Here is a 24,435-nt window from a genome sequence, read left to right on the forward strand (position 1 = left end):
TGCACTTCTCCTTTGTTCTAGAATCTTCCGTATCATAATTGATTTTTTTCTAAATGAAATGCCATTATTTGTTTTTTACTTTATGCTTTACAATGCATAACCCCATGAATCTTAACATTTTTATAAAACTAATTGATTTTGAATGAGATGAACTATAAGAACTAAACGAACATCTACATCATGCATATATGACTCAAAGCTTTACATGCTATAGTGTGTATTTATTCATAATTTGGTTTCGAAATCTCATGCGTTCAATGCATGTGTACCTTACTAGTTTTTAGTAGAGTAGCAAATTTCACGCGGCCCCGGGTATATCAAAATGCAGGGCCCATGCATCATTGCCTTTCGGTCGAACCTACATCCACAATTTTTTGTACGTACTATATCTCCACTGGTCCCCGAACCCAAAATGCTGCCTCGTTCCCCTAAAACTCAATCCCTCTCCCGTTTACTATGACGTGGCCCCGCACGCCCTAGTAGTACTCCTACAAACCCTACCGCCGCACGCATCATCAGTTTTCTTCAAGAGGACGAGGGAGAAGCCGATTTGTAGTGGAGGCGCTTTAAAAAAATGATCTGTAGTGGAGACCCCTACCCTAGGGTGCCCTAGGTAGCTGCCGCACGCATCATTGGTTTTCTCTTTTCTTTATGCTCTTGCGCCCTAGAGTGAAATGATGGTTGCTTCGTCCGTCCAGCTTAATGCGGGAAAGGTGGGGCTTTGTGATTTGACCCCTCATTGCTCATTTTCTACTACTGCGGCGGTACGACCGGGGTGCCTCCAATTCCAACCGCTGCTCCGAACTATAATTTGGTGCATCGCACGTGGAACAAGACGGTGGATGAGCCACATGTCGGCCAAAGGGGTCCTGTTAAGTGTGTCGCCATTTCGTGTGCGGACTGACCCTGCTTGAGTCGCTACGCCAACACGACAGGTGCAACATACCACTTGGTTTTGCTCCTTGGTGAATCCCGACTATATTGATCTAAAAGATACGTACTGAACTACCCTCTCCGTCTCGTTTTTTAGACGTCTCGGTTTATAGGGCGTGCACGTAGTTCTAGGTCATCCATTTGACTAACTAAATCTGAGTTACTATGTCACAAAAAGTATATCATTGGATTATTAAGCGGATGTAGTTTCTAAACATATACTGTTCATCACATATATAGCCAGTTAAATTCTCAACCTAGAACAACGTGCATGCCATGTAAACCGATATGGAGAAAGTATAGTAGTAAAGATGAGGTGATTTTACCGAGCGATCGGCGGGGGAGCATGGCCTGTCATGCGGTCCCACGTGTCATGATGTACCAAGGCGATGCGCGTGTCCCTCTTGAGGCAGAAGCAATACTACGTGGTTTGAGATGATGGCGAACCGAAGTGTGAAATAATGGTTGCTTCGTCCATCTGGGAAGGTGCGGCATTGTGATTTGACGTCTCATTGCTCATTACTACTACTACTGGGGCGGTACGACTGGGGTGCGTCCCCCTATTGTTCTGCACTGTTATTTGGTGCTTGACACGTCGATCCGGTTGCTATATGTCCCACATGTCGGCGACATGAAGTACATAATTCATGAAAGCGAGCGTCGACGGAGGAGTACAAGACACGGCTTGGGTTTTTGCTGCTTCGCGCGATCCATCGATACAAACCCGGACTAAAAAAAGGCGAGGGGGGTCTTTTCCCGCGTGGCAGGCAGGGGAGTTTGGCATAGTCTGTTCGAGGCAAGGAGGGAGGAAGGGAAACAAGCAAATAAAGGTTGAGCGACTTAGTTTTGGGAAAATCTGATTTTACGGAGTACGTACCCACTAGGGTTTATAGGGCTCATCTACAAAACATTCGTTTTTCTGTTTTATAAGTCTCAGTTCTACTACTAGTAGTAGTACCATCACTTGTTGGATTTCGAGGTGCGTTAGATCACCCGATGCAAGCAGTGTCAAGAGAAAACTCACCAATGCATGTAGAAGTTCATGGAAATTTAGTGGTCATTCATGCATTTGTTCTAATTAATGCCTCGGTAAACATTACTTCTTGAGAAAAACGAGCGTACTAATTACTTGTGCAAACTAGGAGTACAAAATTAATTCGACCACTCACCGTCTACCTTGGTTGGAGAGATTTTGAAATTGAGCCATAAACTGGAAAGGAGGGAGTAATAACTTTTGTCTCGATTACTATTTGTGGCCTTGTATAGATGCAAAATGTATTTTTTTATAGTGGCCTTGTATAAGTAAATGGAGGGAGTACTAAAGGACATATATATTCCAAACAATATGATAATCTCTCTAACCAAGGTAGTAGGGATGAGGAGTAAACGAAGAGAGTCCTAGTAAAATTTTCTCCTCGTCCTGCGAGCCACCGCCCGCGTGGGCGAGGGAGCGGGCGTAAGGCGTAGTAAGCAAGCTTCACCTCATCCTGCGAGCCACCGCGCCCGTGGGCGGGGGAGACGGTGTACTAAGCAAGCTTCTCCTTGTTCTGCGAGTTGACGGGACACATCAAAAGTACTCCAGTGTATAGAGCCTTGCCTCTAAGGTAGGCCCCACATGGTTTGCCTCTTTTTTAACATAACGCGTCAAGTCGCAATTTGTTTGTTCACCCGTGGTAGACGATCCTCCCTCCATCTAGTGGACAACCAGTACACGTGTCATGTTACCACGTGGGCTGCCTTTTCGTACAAAAATGAGCTCCACCGTGTACCCGCGCGGGTGTGGTTGGGAAAGAGACGGGAGTACGTGCGCCGTGCGTGCACCTCTTCTCTACGTGCACGTCCCCCACCTATGTGGGTGTGTGTGAGAGGGACTATAGAGATACAAACCTAGACATAAAGACCGCTACAAACATCAATGTTCTGATTATCACAGATAAGATTGATTAATACCCGTAACAATCCATGTTCTTAACAAAGGGTGCATGCACGTATAGGTTGAGCGTGTGTCTTGCGTCGTGTGTTGTGTGCATGCAGGCGTGCAAGTGTTGCGTGCGTGCAAGGGTACGTTTCAGTGTTGCATGCATGTATGCATACGTGCGTGTGTTCGTGAGTGCATGTGTATGCGTCAGTGTTGCACGCCTGCATGCGTGCGTGTGTTCGTTATGTGTACGTGTCAGTGTTGGACGCCTGCATGCGTGTGTGTCTTGCGTGCATGCATGTGTACGTGCGGGGTGAGGCTACACGTCAGTCGACTGACTTTTTCATCTCTGGTCATTAGATTTTCCAGCCGTTGGATACGAATCAAGGGCCTGCAGTTTATCATCAAACTCCACCCCCCTGAGCCGCCAGCCACCACCGGCCGAACCGCCGGCCCCCGCCGCCCGCGGTCGGCCCGCCCCGCTATGCCACCCCGCCCGCCCCGAAACCACTCCTCACCGCCGGTCCGCCGCCGCACCGGCCATCCCTCTAGCCCCCCCCACGCGCCGAGCTTTTTCTCCGGCGATCCCCACCCCACCGCCCAATCAACGCGCCCCCACCACCGGCGACTGCCAACCAGAGGTCTCACGACTTCGAGTACCCACCGACCACTAATTTATTACCATTTATGTCCTTCATATACCTGCTGACGGCTGGGCCCTATGGTAATGTGCGCTGCTGAATGTGGACCATTTGACTGGTCAATTGATCGTGTCATCAACAAATTACGGAGCTGTATGGTGAGCCAGTGACCATATGATCACCCTAAAATGTATTTTATTAACACAGTACAGACTCAAACTACCATTTCTTTCTTTCATATACGGGCTGACAGGTGGGCCCCACGGTTACGCGCCTTGATGGTGCAACACTAGTTGCGCCATGTGGAACGTTTGATTGGTCAATTGATTGTGTCATCAACAAAATACGGAGTTGTACGGGTGAGCCAGTGACTGTATAATCATGACATGTATTTTGTTAACACGGTACAGACGCAAGGGCTCATATATACGCGCAAGCACTCACCGCTATAAGCACACACACGCAGACCCTACCCCTATGAGCACCTTCGAGAGAGTGGGCCAGCATATGATCTTGAGATTTTACGAAGTCACCATAGGTGCCTCGTAGTCGAGTGGAACGTCTCCTCCCACCGAACGCACATCACCGGAAAATACTAAAATTAACCCAGGATAAATGCGAGCACCGGGACTTTAACCCTGGTGGGCTCGAGAAACCACTGTCCTCCTAACCATCCAACCACATGTTGGTTAGCACGACAAAATGTATGTGGTGACCGTGATGAGCTTATTCTGAAGTCCAGTGACCATATCGTGCTTTCGCTTCAAATACAATGACTGTAAGTGTTGTCAACAAAATACGGAGCACGCATCAAATGCAAAGTCCGTCAGTGTCATCAAGAAAATACGGAGAGGTATCGTGAGCTAGATACCGTATGATCACCACGAGAATGTATACGGTGACCGTAATGAGCATATTCTGAACTCCAGTGACCGTATAATGCTTTAGCTTGAAATAAAGTGACCGTCATGCGTGAATGTTTCATGGGCATGCATACTTTTAGAGGGCCGAGAGATAGTTTGTGTGCGTACGTGAAAGTGGGGTAGAAAGAGGGGATGTCCGGTGGAGACAAGGAGAGATATGCCCTTCGTTTCTCTTTCCCGTGACTAATATTTTAGGAGAATATATAAACTTTCACAATGCAGAACAAATATTTTTGGATGCATCATGCAATTAACTTTCATGTATAACATTGTACTATTGTATATGCTTATTTTCTTAGTGGCCGATTGCATGTGTGGTGTGGTGGGCACATCATTTCTAGTTGTGGTGGGTCAACATGAGGACTCATGGGTCGGTTCCATCCTGCGCCACGTAGGTTGGATCGAGACGCGTTATACGAAGACCCATGTGGAGGACTCGGCGTACAACATGAAGCTAGCTACCAGAGTCGCGGAGGACTCTATCCCCACTGGTGATAAGCCGACTATATATGATTTGTAACCCTAGGCCCCCAGTATGTTATAGAAGCTTGGGGGCTAGTTCGTCTATAGTATACACACACGCACAATGCCTGGTATTCACGTGTACTTTGTACACACCCCTATCACTAATATACAGTACCAGGAGTAGGCTTTTTCCTCAACTGCAAGGGTCCGAACTATGGTAAAACTTTGCCTCGTATTACCATCCAGCCTAACAGTCAGGGATATCCTACCGAATGATATGATGAAATCATATCTGCCAACTACTAAGAGAGAGGTGTGTCTGGGGGGGGGCAATGTGTGCGAGAGAGGCCTAAAGATAATGTGCGTGCGGGAGACACGTAGGCACATATATGTGCGTATAGAGGGCTAGTAGAGACCGTGCGTGTGTATATATGCATGTGAGAGAAATATTGTTTTCCAACTGAGATTAGTGAAAAGAGTGGTACATGGTAGTCAGAAAGAGAGAGAGATATAGAGAGAGCATGTGCGTGAGACTCCCCGACACCCCGAGAGAGATTGTGAGCATGTGTGAAAGAGAAATGCCGATGCATATAAAGTGTGTGCACTTATGCGGTAGATAGAGAGATATATAGCGCGTTTGTGAGAACGGGCCGAGGCATAGTGCATCTATGTGTAAAAGGCGGTTCTACGCATTAAATTAAAATATAAATGGCATTACTATTTTTGGATGAGATCATGAATTTTGCAAATTGTGTATGGACGAAAATCGGTCTATCAGACACCCATACTCTATTGAATTTTAGCATATGCATGTGTTTATTTCATATTATCGATCCATAGAGTGAGAGCGGTTTGAAATACAGGCAATGGATGCTTTTGCAATTCATATATAAACATTAATTAGTGCACTCCATGTTGTTAGTGTGAAGCACTTTATACATTTGTCACTTGCATGGATACATTCCAAATTGCTAGCTACGAAATAGAATACATGTCGAATTCAACATAAAGGGGGTTTCGAAGATTCGAATTCATAGGAAGTGCATTCATCTATTTGAACCCAAGATAATGGCATTTGTAAATCAGATGTAAAAGGGGGCATCAATCTTTGTTGTGCGTTTGAACATGCTATATATATTCATACGCATGTCTAATTTTTTTGCAACCAAGGATATTATATCTGGAACCATGCATGAACTAAGGTAAGTTGCATATTTTTTAATATATACTCGTGTACAATGTATATTCAAATGTACCACCTCCATTCCAAAATAATAGTAGCTTTAGGATTTTCAAGAGTAAAGATTTGTGAAGTTTGACAAATCCTGAATGTTCAATTCAAGAGAACCGAAAACGTTAATGCTTCTGCTCCCAAATATTGAACGAAGCGCCAAATATGCCTCTGGTCACCCGAAACCATGCGAGACTAATGTTTGGTGGTAGGAAATTACTGTCCTGACTCTGGCCCGTGTAGCCTATCGGCCCTATGTCCAAAGGTCTAAACCGGGGTAGGTTTGTAACTTCACCAAGACGCCAGTCTCAACCGCCTCCGAGAAGCATTCATACACCGTGGGCGCCTAAACACCCATGTGCTCGGCTGAAATCTATCCCGCCCACATTTGGGACACCTGAGATTACTGTCCTACCCCCAACCCGCAATATGTCCGAAATTTTAGATGGGGGCAAAGTTTGTAACTTCCCCAAATTTCAAACAAGCGCGTCCCAAACTTAAACATTGTCCCCCCTTAGTTCCCCGCCTCCCTCCATTTCCCCATTCATACTTCGTGGGCGCCAAAACGCCCTCTCCACCAGCCGCGAAACCCCAGCCTCCTCCGTCCTTCACCCCATAACGCCCAATCCACCGCCGCCCTCCTCCATCATGCCGGAGCCGGTACCCCGACGTCGTCGTCCAACGCAACCGCAACCACAACGCCCTCAAGGACTTAGCAGCTGAAGCCGAGGTAGAGCTGCCTCCATGACGCCGACGCCGACGTGCGCCGTACCAGAACCCCTCCGACCACGCCGTCTGTGCCTCACTGCTGTCGCTCCACTGTCGCAACCGTCCACCGCACCGGAGCTGTTCCCGCTACGCCGTCGTTCGCCGCCTCGGATCTGCTTCCCCGCCGCCGACAGATGGCCACCGCACCACACTCAACAACTTGGCCATGGGTTCGTCCAAGGCTGCACCGTCCTCCACAACTTCTCATTTCCGGCGAACCATAAGAAGATCGTTGGAAAAACAGAAGGAGGACACAGCACTGCCAGCAGAAAAAGGTACTCCTCTTCCCTTATTCGTGCAAACCTTACGTCTCTGCTCACACCGTATTCATCCCACGAAAGAAACTAGTTGAGCGCTTCTTACTGCATCTTCTTCGTGATACTAAATGCACAAGGTTTCCTCCCTTTACTATTTCACCTTTGCTAGAGGTCAGTAGCCCGCCTGGATTTCAATTTAGGGTCAGTCGAACCGCAATTAAAAGAAGCAGCACCCGCTTAGGCGTGCGGAGCACCTAGTCCGCCTGTTCGCCGGGGAAGCGGCGCATCGGTGTCAATCATAGGGGTGTGGGCGCAGGAGCTGCTTGCGCCCGATCTAGAGGTCGGCGGGGCTTGAATGGATTGCCGTGGGGCGGTGCCAAGCACGGCGGTGTGGTGAGGTCGAGGGGAGGGCGCAGGCAGGGGACTAGGTCGGTGGTTGCTACCGTTTCGAGGAAGATCGTCAACACTGACTGGTTGGAGGTAGATGAAGGCGATCTGCCCGTTCTTTGTACATCGGACGGTGCAGAAAAAATGGACTGACCTATTTGTTTTCAGTCGAATGTTATTTTCATTGAATCCTGTAGTAATTTAGTGTGCTATGCATGTTGCAGAGCTATCATATGTCTCCTGCCATTTATTTCTCAGCGACCTGCTATCTGCTACCTTTACACTATACTAATTGTGCACACACTTCACCCATACTCACACTATTTTTTTTATGCATGTGTATTTTAGACTCTGACGCAGTGTTGATGAATGCTGAAAAGAAAAGACAGAAGTCGCTCCAGTGTAATTCGAAGATAAGCACTAAGCGTTTCAACACTCTAAAGGATGAAGTGTTAGCAGTTGGAGACAGTAAACGTAGCTCTATAGTTGATGATCTCAATTGCCACACACAACCATCCCAGTTGCTTGCTTTAACTTTGCGCTGTCTAATGTGGTTGCATGTTGCATATGGTGTCTAGCTTGTATTGCTTACAATTTGGTTAAATTGCATCTGCTTGCTTTACACATTATACCTTTGATAATGACATGCCTTCCTGTTTTTGATACATACTCCCTCCGTTCGGAATTACTCGTCCAAGAAATGAATGTATCTAGATGTATTTTAGTTGTAGATACATCCATTTTTGTGACAAGTAATTCCAAACGGAGGGAGTACTACATATGTCTATTAACCATGTTCGTACATCAAACTAATGCTCTTTTGTATCCCTCGTCAATCACTAATGATGGGACAGTCACCCGGTGGGTTACTGTGAGACACCATACTCGTTTAAAGAGTGCAGTGTCATCCTCCCCACATGATTCTCAAGAAACAACAAGGCTAAATGAAGATAGTCAACATAGCTCTCTGGGTGATGACCGCAATTCCCCCACACCACCATCACAGGTGCTTGCTCTAACTTCGCAGTGTGATATGTGGTCGCATGTTGCATACAATGTCTAGCTTGTAATGCTTCTAATTAGGGTAAATTGCATCTGCTTAGTTTACACATTATACCTGTGAATATGACATGCCTTCCTATTTTTGGTACACACTACATCTATGTGTTAACCTTGTTCTTACATGAAACTACCTCTCTTCTGTATCCTGCATCAATCACTTACGATGAGTCACCTTTATTCGTTGCATATTGCATATTATTTCTAGCATGTTGCCATGTATTGCTTCTAATTTGGTCAAATACATTTGTTAGGGCACCCTTTTAATTTGGTAGAGTGATATTGGTTTCATCTTTCATATGGTTTCTAGCTTGCATTGCTTCTAACAAGTTCAAGCACCTTGTGCTTAGGTTACACTTTATACATCATAATGTCAATATGTCACGCCGTCCTGTTTTACATACATATTCCATCGTCCTATCATGCGGCTGCCTTACATGAAAGTAGTGTTTGTTAGTATCATGCATCAATGAGTTCTGAAGAGCAAATTTTATTCCTTTTTCTTGTGGGTTTGACTTGACAAGGCAAAATCAATAAAGAGGAAGGAAAAGAGTAAGGAAGGCGATGATGGTGGTCCTCTACAGCAACGTAAACGGAGCATCTGTACCGATTCTCCTTGTACTGATAGTGCATTACAAGGTCCAAGTCTCCGCTCCCCTACTCCACCATCCAAGGTGCTTGCTCTAACTTGGCAGTGTGATATCTGGTTGCATGTTGCATATGGTGTCTAGCTTGTACTGCTCCTAATTAGTGTAAACCGCATCTGCTTAGCTTACACATGATACGTGTGAATATGACACGCTTTCCTGTTTTTGGTACATACTATATCTGTCTATCACACCATGTTCTTACATGAAACTACTCTTCTTGTGTATCCTGCATCAGTCACCTATGATGGAACACCTTTAAGTTGACAGTGTGATATTGGTTTGCGTCTTGAATATGATTTTTCACATGTCTTGCTTCTAGTTTGATGAATGCCACCTATGACGAGACAGTTTTAACTTGGCAGAGTGATATTGATTGCACCTTTCATATGGTGTCTATTTTGCAGTGCTTCTAATTTGTAGATTAAGAAAGATCCGAAATAGCTTGAAATAAAAAATATTTTTTATGTATCCTTAAATGATATAGGGTTAAATGTTAAATGGGGGTTCTTATGTCTCATAAAAATTGTTTGTTACGTCAGAATCTGAAGAAACTAATTCTGTATGGAGAAACAAAAAATCTCTCATTTCCGACGCGAATAGATTTTTTAGAATAGCTAGGATTTCCAGAAGAAGATGCCATTCGTTTGATGAGAAATAAAAAGGAATATCGAGAATTCGCGTGGCTGAAGCTGAAGCAGCTACTTTCGAAGTAACAGAAAGAAAAGCAACGACTGGAGTGGGGGAGTCAGAGTCGAAAAGAGGATTCCTCGCTTCTTTCTCTCATGCAAAACCGTGCATGAGACTTTCATCTCGCACGGCTCCTAAGTGATAAAAGAAAGAAGAACTCGTCTTCTCTCTTTTTTGATTACCTTCCTCGCGTATGTATAAGACCGAATCCATTCTTTTTCGAAATCGCCTTCTGCTTAGTTACCACATCATTGGTGTGAATATGTCAAGCTGTCCATTTTTTCGTACATATTCCATCCTCGTATCATGACTTTGCCTTTCATCAGAGTAGTGTTCGTCAGTATCATGCATGAATGAGTTCTGAAGAGCAAATTTTATTCCTTTTTCTTGTGGGTTTGACTTGACAAGGTAAAATCAAGAAAGAGGAAGGAAAAGAGTAAGGAAGGTGATGATGGTGGTCCTCTGCAGCAACGTAAACTGAGCATCTGTACCGATTCTCCTTGTACTGATAGTGCATTACAAGGTCCAAGTCTCCGCTCCCCTACTCCACCATCCAAGGTGCTTGCTCTAACTTGGCAGTGTGATATCTGGTTGCATGTTGCATATGGTGTCTAGCTTGTATTGCTCCTAATTAGTGTAAACTGCATCTGCTTAGCTTACACATGATACGTGTGAATATGACACACTTTCCTGTTTTTGGTACATACTATATCTGTCTATCACACCATGTTCTTACATGAAACTACTCTTCTTCTGTATCCTGCATCAGTCACTTATGATGCAAAACCTTTAAGTTGGCAGTGTGATATTGGTTTGCATCTTAAATATGATTTCTAGCATGTATTGCTTCTAGTTTGGTGAACGCCACCTATGACGAGACAGTTTTAACTTGGCAGAGTGATATTGATTGCACCTTTCATATGGTGTCTAGTTTGCAGTGCTTCTAATTTGTTGAAGTGCCTTCTGCTTAGTTACCACATCATAGGTGTGAATATGTCAAGACGTCCATTTTTTCGTACATATTCCATCCTCGTATCATGACTTTGCCTTTCATCAGAGTAGTGTTCGTCAGTATCATGCATGAATGAGTTCTGAAGAGCGAATTATATTCCTTTTTCTTGTCGGTTTGACCTCACAATGCAAAATCAATAAAGCTAAAGGAAATTGGCAAGGCATTGGATGATGGTGGTCCTTCCGAGCAATTGAAACGGAGGTTCTCTACAGATTCTACTCCGCCATCCTCCCAACAAGATTCGCAAGACAACGCAAGGCTAGACAGTCAACGTAGTTGTGTAGATGATGAGCACATCTCCCCTACTCCACCATCATAGGTGCTTGCTCTAACTTGGCACTATTATATGTGGTTGCATGTTGCGTATGATGTCTAGCTTGTATTGCTTCTAACTTTGTTGAATTGCATCTGCTTACTTTACACATAATGCCTGTGAATATGACACGTGTTCCTGTTTCTAGAACATACGTGTACATGATGAGCACATCTCCCCTACTCCACCACCACAGGTGCTTGCTCTAACTTGGAACTGTTATATGTGGTTGCGTTTTCCGTAGGATGTCTAGTTTGTATTGCTTCTGATTATGTTGAGTTGCATTTGCGTAGCTTACAACTTATACCTGCAACGATCACTTACCCATAAGACACAATTAACTTGGGACTGTGATGTAGGTTGCATCTTGCATTGTCTTCTAGCTTGTACTGCTTCTAATTTCTTGAAATGGCACTTATGACGAGACACTTTTTACCTGATAGAGTGATATTGGTTGCATGTTCATATGGTGCCTAGCTTTCATTTCTTCTAATTTTGTTGAAATGCCTTCTGCTTACTATTTTTTCATACATATTCCATCCTCCTATCGTACGTGTGAATATGAAACGCAGTCTTTTTTTTGTATACATTCCATCCTCCTATCCTGCGCTTGCCTTACATCAAAGTTGTGTTCGTCTGTATCATGCATCAACCAGTTATGCAGAGCTAATTTTATTCATCTTCTTGTGGTATTGACTTCATAAGGCAATAACAGAAAATAGGAAGGAAAAGAGTAAGTTAGGGGATGTTGGTGGTCCTCCGCACTGACGCAAACAAAGACTCTCTAGATTTTCCACTGCTACTGCTAATGAAGTTGAAGTCCCAAGTCTACATGATGAGTTCATCTCCCGTACTCCATCGCAGGTGCTTGCTCTAAGTTGACAGTGTGATAATTGGTTTCATGTTGCATATGTTTTCTAGCCTGTATTTCTTCTATTTTGATTAAATTGCACCTGCTGAGTTCATACATTATACATGTGCATATGACATGGCGTTCTGTGTCTGGAATACACTGCATCTATCTATCATACCATGTTCTTACATCAAAGTACTGCTGTTGTGTATACCGCATCAGTCACTCATGATTGGACACTTTTAACATGGCAGTTTGATAGTGGTTGCATCTTGCATTGATTTCTATGTTGTACTGCTTCTAATTTTTCGAATTGCCACTTATGACAAGACACTTTTAACTTGGCAGAGTAATATTGGTTGCATCTTTCATATGGTGTCTAGCTTGCATCACTTCTATTTTCTTGAAAATCCTTCTGCTTAGTTTACACATCGTAGCTGTGAATATGTAATGCCTTCCTGTTTTCCTTACATATTCCATCCTCATACGGTTGTCTTACATCAAAGTATTGCTTGTCTGTATCATGCATCAATGAGTTCTGAAGAGCGATTTTATCCTTTTGTGTTGTGGGTACGGCTTGACATGGCAAAGTCAAAAAAGAGCAAGGAAAATAATATGGTAGGGAGTGGTGTTACTCGTCCGGTGAAACAGAAAAGGATCGGCCGTCCAGATTCTGCTGGTACTTATAGTGCAGTAGAAGGTCCAAGTCCACCGTCTAAATCTACAAACACAGTATCACCTGCTCCACCAGCTGCAGCATCCGCTTCAACTGTACCAGCATCTCAACGAGTTACTCGTTCGTTTGCTCCGGAACTGGCCAGTTCCCAAGCTGCCTTCACACCTAACACTACTTCCGAAGCACTGCTGACACAACAGGACTTGGCAAGATCAGATGAACCTCATGAGCATGAACACTAAGATGGTACCTGACTGAGTCAAGTTGCAGTTGCATGCTCCTTTATATGTACTCTCATAGTTTGATGTACACTAACACTTTCCATATTCGTTGTTGAACTAGCACCACGACGTAAGCGGAAACATACATCAGGGATAATGCTTGTCAGATTAACAAAATCTAAAGGAGGGAGAATGGAGATCCATTTTGAGGCAGGTTTAAAAAGGCCACGTGATGCTACAGAGTCAGCCAAGTTAGTATCAGAGGCAGCCGTGGCCGTTAGGTGTCATGCACGTATCCTCCCAACGTGGATCCAGTACAGGAATGAGATAGACAATACCCAGTTTAACACCTTCTTTGACCATTTATCCGTAAGTAATGTTATTCATCACAATTAGTAATATTGTCTTGCTCTGTCCCATACTTTCTAGCTTCCTCCTAATAAGACTCACATTCTTTTTTCAACAGATGAGGTTCAAGTTGGATCCGAAAGATGATGCAACTAAACAAGCATGCACTCATGTTTTTCAGTATGCTCTGCGACAGTATCGGTACCACCTTAGAAAATCTCACTTTGAAGGCAAGGCTAACAATGAAATCGCCCAAACATCTCCAGTGGAATATATTACAGATGAAGACTGGACAGCCCTTGTTAAACACTGGTCTGATCCAAAGTATCAGGTAGGCTACATGTATTTGATCAGACCACATATTGAACTTGTATTTATGTATGTGCCTTACAAGTGTATCTTCTTCTAGGCTAACTGTTTGAAGAACAAGACCAACCGTTCTAAAGTGAAATTCCAACAGACAACAGGATCTCATAGCTATATTGCACACTGCGAGGCTCTTGTAAATAGCTGCTACTTCCTTCTTTTTTCTGTGCCATATTATCGTATCTATATTGACTTGTTCCAAATACAGAGGAAAGCCTGTGCGGACGAAAAAGAACCTGAACCGAATGCTGTGCAAATCTTCAAGGATTGCCACACCAGCAAGATGAAGGGCATGAGCACACCAGTTCAAGCCGCTGTTGTAAGTCCTTACTCCTCCTGCCTTTGAACTGATTGGTACTGTGATGTGTTCATTTAACTACTTGGTTTGCAGCCAATGTCAGTTACTCTGTTCAGTTTTATACACAATTGTCTTAATGTATCATTTCACCTTACATGGTTTAAAAGAGATGAAGGATATTCTTTTGGTCTTGATCTGTATTCTAGTTGTTATGTTCACGTGTGCACACAATGATAAAATAGCCTGTTTGTTTTATATCTGTTTGCCCATGATATGAATGATGTCATACTATGTTCATCCTACTTTAAACCATGTCTCTTTATCCTTAGATGTCAACGAATGTGAGGAAATAGACAATACAGTAGGCATGCTACATGGACATATGTTCCGAAAGTGATTTTAATATGTAGTTGGCACTACAATACATGCTAATGTATTACAGTAGTTCACCAAAATAAGTTATGTATAAACGTGTAACCTACTTTGTTTGTTTTTGTCTCATTAGTAACTTATCTGGTACACTAATCTACAAGTTCAAACTTTCAGGAAGCTATGGAAAAAATGATTGAACAACCACAACCACCTGAAGGTGACGAGGCTACCACAGGCATAATGTCACCTCTTGCTGCAGTGCGTCAGTATCTCTCCACTAACAGTGCAAAAAGCACCTTCCTGCGTAATTCTAGGTTGGTTGTCAAGGTAACCTCTTCCAAATCGCCTACTGAACAAAATCTTCCTGCTAGACAGAGTGATATATCTGTGCTCCAGACACAAGTCCAATCCCTAATGGATGTCGTTTTGGAAACAAGAATAGTGGTTGACAAATGTCGTCAAGATATGAATGGTTTTGAGACCAGACTATCAGACATTCGCTTCGTTGTTCAAGAGAAATGGCAGAAAAAGGTGAAGTCGTGCTGCTCCATCAGATTCTATGGCCTGAAACATTAGCACTCAGGTCAAATGATCTGTGCTTCTATACATCTGATGGTGCTTTTATCTGCAAGGACTGTAAACTTTATGCCAATAGGCCTTTTGTTGTGATACAACATTTATGCTGCTGCCAAAGGCTGCAATAATTATGACGCTATTTTTGTATAGTGTAGGTTTATCTTAGTAATGTATTCGGCCGAAAGCTTTGTAGGAGCCCAACATGCCAACATTCGTCGGCCCATTCCAATTGGGCTAAAAACGATTATGGGCCGAAATTTGCATGTAGCCCACTAAAAATATCTGGGCCTAAATCAGCATAAGATTTCATATTTTCCGGTAAGCCTGTGCCCATAGTGGGCCTTTAACAGGCCTAAACATAATTTGGGCCCTCAGTAACAATATGCCATTTACAGGTGTAAATATCTCGAGCCCAATAAAAACATGGGCCTTTAAAAGACCGAAAGTGAGATTGGGCCCATTTACGATGCGGATCTTTCACAGGCCGAAATCTGGACGGGCCGTAAATGCGCCGACCTAATACACGGGCCTTTAACAGGCCGGAAGTTCGGTCGGGCTAGATTATCGTCATTTTTATATGGGCCGTTAATGGGCCCGATGTGACGTTGGGCCGCATATGGCCCATGGATTTCGTCCGACGTTAATAAGCCGAAAATCACAACAGGCCGAAAGTGGCCCAAATCTATGGTGGGCCGCTAACAAGCCGAATGTCAGACATGGCCGAATTTGACCCAAATCCTTCATGGTCGTTTATGGGCCGAAAGTTTCAATGGCCTGTAAATGGGCCCAAATGAAGCAGGACCTTTAACAGGCCGGAAATAGACCGGGCCGTAATTCGGCCCATATACTTAGCGGACTGTTAACGGGCCAGAAGTGATCATGGGCCAGGATGATGACAAGTTTAGGACAGGCCGTTGACAGGCCGATTTGACACTAGCCGTACGGGCCTTAACTGAGAATGTTGGGCCTTTATCTGGGCCAGCCCATTATGGTCCGCAAAATCTTACGGGCCTTTAGCTGGGCCGGCCCATTATGGCCCGCAAAATCTCGTGGGCCTTTAGATGGGCCGGCCCATTATGATACGACAAATCTCGTGGGCCTTTTGCTGGGCTGGCCCATTATGGACCGCAAAATCTTGTGGGCCTTTAGTTGGGCCGGCCCATTTAGAGTTTATGGGCCACTTTTGGGCCGGTCCACGTGTCAGCATATCATAGGCGCATCTCACCCATTGGATGAGTGACACCTATGCCAACGCGGAGCTGACACGTATTTCCGTCAGACAATCAGAATTTTACACGTGGAAAATCCCCATTGGTCCTGGCTGTTAACGGGTTATCGGATCCAAAACCTGACCCGATAGCTTAACGGCGTTCCGTTACGGTGGATGCCACGTGTCGGTCACCCTTAACGAAAGAACTTCTGTGACGCGTGATTTATCATCATGGAAGTGGACACTTCCATGATGATAATTTTGGTAATGTCATGGAACACTTCTACGACAGCATAGGTATGACTATCTTGATTCTGTCATAAATTTGTCATGTATGTACATGCATGACAAAAAATGCGACTTACTGTGACAAACATGTATCATCACGGAAGTGTATTTTTTTGTAGTGTATGCTGCCTTGAAGACTTCAACAACGGCATCCCGGAGGACAACAACGGCAACGCTGGCGCGGCACGCCGCCTCCGCCGCCGGCGGAAATAGTATATTTGGTTTTAATACTTTATCTCTATCAAATGAATATAAATTCGCAGTGTGACTGAATGAAAGATATGGTTTGAACGAACTTGCGTTTTTCTCTCTTAATGTACAGACTTATCAAACAATTTTCTTTTGAAAAAAACATCAATGGTTTTTAAATATAAAACACTCATCGCAAACGATTTAGTTAGAACACCCGTATGCAAACCGACAGCTTCCCCAGGAAGCCAAGCGAAAATGTGCCGAGCAGGATTTCTGCAGCTCTTGATCGCAAACGTTTTAGACAGAACACCCGAATGAAAAGTGAGAGCTATGGTCTTCCCCCATAAGTCAAGGGAAAATTCGCAGCGCAGGATTTGTGCATCTCTTCAACGCAAACAATTCAGATTGAATACGGTATGCAAAGCCAGACTTCGGCGCTAAGCCAAGAGAAAATGAGTCGAGCAAGATTTGTACATCCCTTCAACGCAAACGGTTGTTTTGGATGACCCGTGTGCAACCACATACAGACAATTTGGTAAGATTTGCATCTGTCATATTGGGTATATTGCCATTTGTCAAACTGGAAAGATGACATTTGTTGATCTAGTAACATTGACATTTGCCAACTTTGTAATACTGCGATTTGTTAAAATATGTAGCTAAAAATCACTAGCACTATCTAATTTTTGCAACTAAAACTCAGTAATTAAGCATAGATTTCATTCATAGATTAAGCAGTCGTTATTTATACAAACAGTTCAACTCGACAGCTGAACCGACCAAACTTTTCCCCAATTGTTGCCAACCACGTACTGAAATAGCTAGTTCAACTATATATACTAGCTAACTTTAAGTACGTTGTACAGTTTCACCACATCTATAGTCAGATGAACTGAACAAAATAGCCCCTAAATACTACTACTACGGAGGGGCTTTGTACTACTTCCGGCGGCCTCTCCTTTGCCAAGCGTGCTCAGTAAGAGGCAGAGGAGGAGGAGCCTACCGACGAGCTGGACAACTGCAATACAGTGCCTGCCGCTGTTGCACCTTCAAGGATGCTCACCTCGAACGCCCTCTGCCGCTCCAGACAACCCCTCTCGAAGCGGTGGTTTTCCTCATAGATATCCTAATTCCTCGCCTCTACGGCGACATGTGCTGCGGCCACGGCGGCGGTAAGGCTCTTTGCATGCTCGACGAGGCGCTCCTCCTCCTCCTGCAGGAACTTAGTGTAGCGCGCAAGGTTGCTGACGCACGAGCGGGCCTCCACCTCCGCCTCCCGCCTTTGGGTGGCGGTGGCGGAGCGGGTGATGACCCCGGAGGTTGACGGTAGGCTGGTGGTGGCCACGACCACCAGCTCCTGCCTTCGGGCCGCGGCGGCGGAGCGGGTGATGGCCACGGTGGCCGGCAATGGGGTGGCGGCCACAACGACCACCTCCCGCCTTCGACGGTGGTGTGGCGACAACGGTGGCTTCCAACAGCTGCCGACGGGCAGCGACGGCGGAGCGTGTGGTGGGTGTTCCATGCACACCCAACAGGAACGCCACACACACTACACTACGGCGGGGACTGCGCCGCCGCCGCGGTGTAGCCTCCCAGCTGGAGCTCTCCTTTGATGATGGCGGAGTGGCTGAGCGACAACGACGGACCGGTGCCATTGGCGGTCGTGGGAGAAGCAGACGAGATAAGCTACCGGGAGGGAGGGGAAAATGCGACGCAGGACTCGCCGGCTGTGAGGGTTTATATAGTAGGCTGGTAAGCATTGGGATTTTGGGGGATTTCACCAAGTCGGGCGGGAAGCTTGCGCGGGCGAGAACGGGCTCACCACCATTCGGCCAAAAGAACGCCCCCGCGCGCTGCTCAAGCTTGTGCTCGAAGCCGTCTGCGGCAGCGGGGTGACAAGACGTGCGAGAGGAGGACGAAAGGACACATACACATACGGTTAATAAAAAAACATTTGTGATTTAATTACCTACTATCCCACTGTCCTGGTTTCTAAGTAGGATTATATCGTTGGATTCGTATTTGAACATAGTTTCCAATTATATAATTTTTGTAACATGCATTAACATTTTGTTGGTTAAATTTAAGGTCAAAATATGGCACAAAATATAAAGGGGACTAATAGACCAAGCCGGCGGTAGTAGCACACAGCCGCTCTCTACGCAGCGACACAACTGTGGGCCGACTTGTAGACGACCATTTCCTGCGTGTTCAACTGCTCTATGCGTGTTGTTGCTTGCGGTTGAGGCGGCCGCGACGCGCTCTGCTCACGTCCTGCCGCGCGCGCTCTGCTCTCGCGTCCCTCCGGGCGCTCTGCCCTCGTCCCTCCATGCGTGCTGCCAGTGTTTGGGGCTGGCGCACGATCACGCATGTTCGTGTGCATGCGGTTGCACCGGGCATGGCGCGACGATGCAGTTACCCACTGCAAAAACTGCCATGTGGATGCGCCGAGAATCCAGGCCGCCCAGCCCCCATTTATTCCTGTGGCCATTTACCTTCATCTCTCGCAACACACGACACAATAAGCACACCCACGACGACACATACAAAGAGGACATCCAGCGGTTCCAATGGCACTCCCCGTGGCTCCAATGGTGCCCCCAGCGGCCGACAACGACAACGGCGGGCAGTTCACCACGCATCACGTAGTGGACACCCACGTGATGGGGAAGCCCCTCTAGGTGGTGTACACGAACGATCCGGTCTTGGTGGAGAGCTCCATCCAAACTATGGAGCAGTTTCTTGCCGAGGACAAGTACCAAGTGGTCGGCTTTTACCTCGAGTACACCATCGGTCGTGCCGGGCACGATCAGAAGGTTGCCGTCGCCCAGTTGTGCGTGCGACATGACGTCCTCGTCTACCACTACCACCTGGCCACAAGGCCTTGCGAGCATTTCTCCAGGTTTATCAACAGCTCCGATTACAGTTTCGCTACAGTGGACACCACCAACGATCTAAAAGTGCTCAAGGTTTCGGGCTTGAAATGCCAGAATCTTGTCAACTTCCAGGACCACTACAAGGTCTAGGGCAGCGACAACAACAAACAACTCCCTGGTTGACCTCGCCTCAGCCATCATCGACCCCTACTACATGAACATGAAGGATGAGAGCAAGAAGGACAAGAACGCCTGGCACAGTGTCTGGCATGAGAGACTGGATGAACAACATGTCAAGTACGCGGCCAAGGATGCGTACACAAGCTACGAGATGTACATGCGAATCGTTGACATGAGGAAGTGTCTTCTTCCTGCCCCAGACGAGGGATCGAGCCACAGAGTAGTGGCGGGATCGTCACAAGAGGTAGATGACTAGACGATCGTTCTCCTAGTTTAGAATGCATGCAATTGTTTATTGAGGTGTGTGCGAATGATCTTTATAGTCACTTATGTAATTGGATGTTTATTTCAATTACACACACACACACATACATGTTATTCTTCTGTAGACAGAGCAAATCACACAACTTATTAGACGCAAAAGTCTGTGTTATTATTGGTCTTTGCACACATTTCTGATTACGGACCTGTTTGCTGCATATCACACACATCTTGTTCAGTTGAACAGTTTCCATTGTGTTGCCTAATCACACACAGTTCATCCTAGTGAACTATATGTCGTATATCGCACACACCCTCATCTGGCTGCCCATTTCTGTTGTTCTGCATCATCACAAACAGTTCTTCTGGATTAACCGTTTGCGAGTCATCGCACACGCAAATCTAATATGAACCGTGTTTGATGTCGCTGCCATCGCAAACATTTTGCATCTTTTTTGACGGTTTTATTACATCACTGTTTGTGATTGATGCATCACACACAGTTTCGTCGAAGGGTCTCTGATTCGTCTGTCGCGTTTGGACCATCCTGCAGTAGTGTATCATCATCATGAGTAGCATTGATAGAAGTAGCATCGTCAATTACTTGCGCCATATCAGGATTAATAGCATGTGGTGGTGTTGCAAGTCTACTCAACACAGAAGGTGAATCAAGTGGAGAGTGTGATGGCAGTTGCTTACCTCCCCTCGTCCTAGAGGGAACGATCTTGGTTTTTGTATCCTTCCGATTCTTCATAATGATAAATAGATAATAATCCCAAGTGACTCAATAAATATAGCTATGCTCCCCGGCAACGGCGTCAGAGAAAGGTCTTGATATCCCACAAGTATCACTACAAAAAAAGACACATCCGTGACATTTTTGGCCGAACGAATTTTTTTCCTGTCATGCTTATGACACTTCTATGACGATAATTGTGACAAAACCCGGTATTATCATAGATGTGGTGGGCTCCTACTTCTATGACAAAAAATCATGATAGAAAATGGGCTTTTCGTCCTGGGCGGGTCGAAGACGCACCTGCATGACATTCTTTCGGCCGTCCATGACGAAAAAATCATGGTAGAAGCGAGGGCGAGGAAAATTTCGAGGAGTTCCCGGTTACGGTGGGTGGTCGGGGCCGAGCGATGCACGGAGGTTTGCGTGTTTCTCTCGTACACGTACGCGTGTGTGTGCGAGGTGCTGCGCTCTAACTGAACCCGAGCGAGGCATTGGGCTCTAACTGAACCCGAGCGATTGCACTAGCTACATAACTGAACCCCGATCGATCCCTTGTTGTTAACTGAACCCAAGTGATTCCTTTGCTACTGCTGCTAACTAAAGCCGATCGAAGCTGCCTCTTGATGAACAGTTCCCGGTGGGGGTTGGATGAACAGTTCCCGGTGTGGGGGTTGGATGAACAGGATCCCGTGGTAGTAGAGGCCGTTGCCGCTAGATGAACATGACCCCGATCGAGGAGGTGGGGGTGGATGAACAGTAGCCAGTGAAGGGACCCCGTACGTGGAGTGCTGGTTGAACAGGACCCCATGGAGGGGCTGGTTGAATAGGACCCCGTGGAGGGGTGGTTGAACAGTAGCCGGTGGAGGCTGGATGAACAAGACCCCGTGGAGGGCTGGATGAACAGGACCCCATGGATGAACAGTAGCTGGTGGAGGCTGGAGGAAGTTGACGGTGGATGAGCAGTAGCAGGTGGAGGCTGGAGGAAGTCGGCGGTGGATAAACAATAGCCCGTGGAGTCCCGTTTTGCGGTACGCCACACCCCTCCCGATGAACAAGACCCTGTTTCGACCGTAGGCGCTCCAACACAAGTCTGTTTCCTCCGTTTTGCGGTACGCCACACCCCTCCCGATCAACAGGACCCCATTTTGACCGTACGCGGTCGAACACAAGTCTGTTTCCTCCGTTTTGCAGTACGCCAGACCCTTCCTGGTGAACAGGACCCCGTTTTGGCCGCACGTGATCGAACACAAGTCCGTTTCCTCCGCTCTATAGTATGCCAGACCCTTCCCGATGAACAGGACCCCGTTTTGACTGTACGCGGTCGAACAGAAGGCCATCTCCTCCGTTCTGCGATATGCCAGACCTCATTTTGGCTGTTCCGTCCAAGCCGGTTGGCTCCTGATGAACATGACGTATTCCGTTGCCTCCCGATGAACACGACGTATTCTGTTGCCTCCCCATGAACACGACGCATTCCGTTGCCTCCTCATGAACACGACACAGTTTCTCCGTTCCGACCCAGCCGGTTGGCTTCCGATGAACAGGACGCCGTTGTTGCCATCCGTGGCCTCTCCATGTACACAAGCCCTGGTCATACGTATGCGTGAGTACGCGTTCGAGACACCGCCCGTATGTACGTACATGGCCATATTTTTTGGCATTTGGCTGTACATACGTGTACACGGTTTTGACTGGACTGCCTGAACTGCTACTGCTCCTTACTCGACCACGGTTCATCGTGGTAGACAGACTGATCGACCAGTATGTACACAGACAATGCTACGTACGCTTCGACCGGGTGGGTTCTAGCTGTCAGGAAGGATAAGCACGCACTTCCTTGTGTGCGAAGATATAGCTGGTGGGTCTCAGCTATCAGGGGGAAGAATCATTTTTGCCCGTAATAAGGACGCACTTCCTTGCGTGCGAAGATGTTGCTGGTGGGTCCCAGCTATCAGGGGTAGAAAGCATTATTTTTAGGGTAAAAACGATGGAGTTGCATGAATGCATCCATGGGCGTGGTGCGTCCCCACTGTCAGCCTCTCCACGTACAGTCATCTTCTGATGACTCTCGTTTGTCGACCGCGTTGACCACACCGTGCAGAGCGCACCAAGCCGGTGAACGACAGCGAGGCCCCAGACTGGAACGCCTCGAAGATGGGAAAGACGCGGCAGTGGAGTCACAGACGGAGAGGAGTGGGAAACTTGACTAGTTCGGGTGCGGGGTGGGCCTACACTCGGTAGAGAATAACAGGAGGTGCGGAGGAGTGGAGGGATGGCCTGGCCGTAGGCGGGGTAGCGGTTCACCGCGAGGCACGCAAAATAGCGCCGCTGGATGCCAGAGGCTGGAGCAGGCTATCCCGGCAGCGCTGGGGGGAAGAAGACGAGAGAATGAAGAAGAATGCCGGTCGTTGGACGTAAATCCAATGCCTTGCTTAGGCTTCGACCTTTGTATTTTTATTTTTACGAAAGTGCTTAGGCTTCGACCTACTAGCCCACATGTCAGCCAGTCCATTTGGTTTTTTAGTCCATTTCGTGGGCTGGGTGAAACAATGATGTAGCATCTATGCAGCCCGTTTATATATTATGGTAGAATTTAAAGCCCATTTGCATTTTTCTCGAAATCCGCGGACTTGCTGGGCTGGGTGAAAATATCATGTTGGGCTGGACCGAGAAATTTTATGGAAACATAAACACATGATTGCACGTCTATTACTGCATTGGTTAGTAAAATCTTTGCAAGCTTATTTACGCAATCACTGGGAGTTAACTTGCCAAGTTATATATAAACAATTATTATTATTTTGTAAGAACTTTCGATTTATGAAATAAAATATCATTTCAATTTGATGAGTTAACGTTGGGTATTATTATTTTTTAGGCTAGACGTGGGACAGTTGAGTTGGTTCTAGGGAAAAGTACTGGGAACAGATTATATCGAAAAAGAAAGTGAGAGAAAATTCAGATATAGGATTAATGAAAACAAAAAATAAAGGAAGTGGAAAGGTCTAAAAAATGGTTGGACGAACGATAGGTTTAACAGAACCTTATGTTGTTTCTATTATATATATGTAATAAAATAAGATATATATATATATATATATACTATTATAGAAGGCAAAGCATAGGTTTAGTTTGGCATTCTTATAGAAAAATAGAACTGAGCTGTGCATCGTCTTGAAAAAACAAACATAACTTGGGCTGCTGATGTCATAGACAAGCTAGGTTGGGAGGCCTAGAGGCCGCTTGATACCTGCTGGATCCAAAAAAAGTTGAAACATGTCGTGGGCTGCCCATGTTAAACAACAAAACCTGGCCCCTCAAAAAAATGTTAAACAACAAAACCTAGGCCATGGACCTGGTGGGCCTGGGACTGTCAGCCACTCGACGAACAGTCGTCTCCCGATTCCTCTTGTTTTGCTGACCATGTTGGGAACGACAGACGGCGGCGTCGCGGTGAGAGCACCAAGGCGGAGGAAGACGTCGAGACCTCGGACTGAAGGAACCGGAGCGGGGGAAGACGCAGGCGGAGGGGAGTACGAGGGTTGACTTGTCCGGGTGTAGGGTGGGCCGATGGAACTGCCGCCGCCGGACAATGTGTGGGAGTAGAGGGATGGTCTGGCCAACGCCATAGGCTATGATGGGTCACCGAGGCGTGCGCGGCAGCACCGCCAGCCGCTGTATAGGAAGAGGACGAAAGATTGAACGAAATAAAGAAATACAAATGGAGAGGTGGTT

The sequence above is a fragment of the Aegilops tauschii genome, chromosome 1 (genome assembly GCF_002575655.3).
Source record: "Aegilops tauschii subsp. strangulata cultivar AL8/78 chromosome 1, Aet v6.0, whole genome shotgun sequence".
NCBI lineage: Eukaryota > Viridiplantae > Streptophyta > Magnoliopsida > Poales > Poaceae > Aegilops > Aegilops tauschii.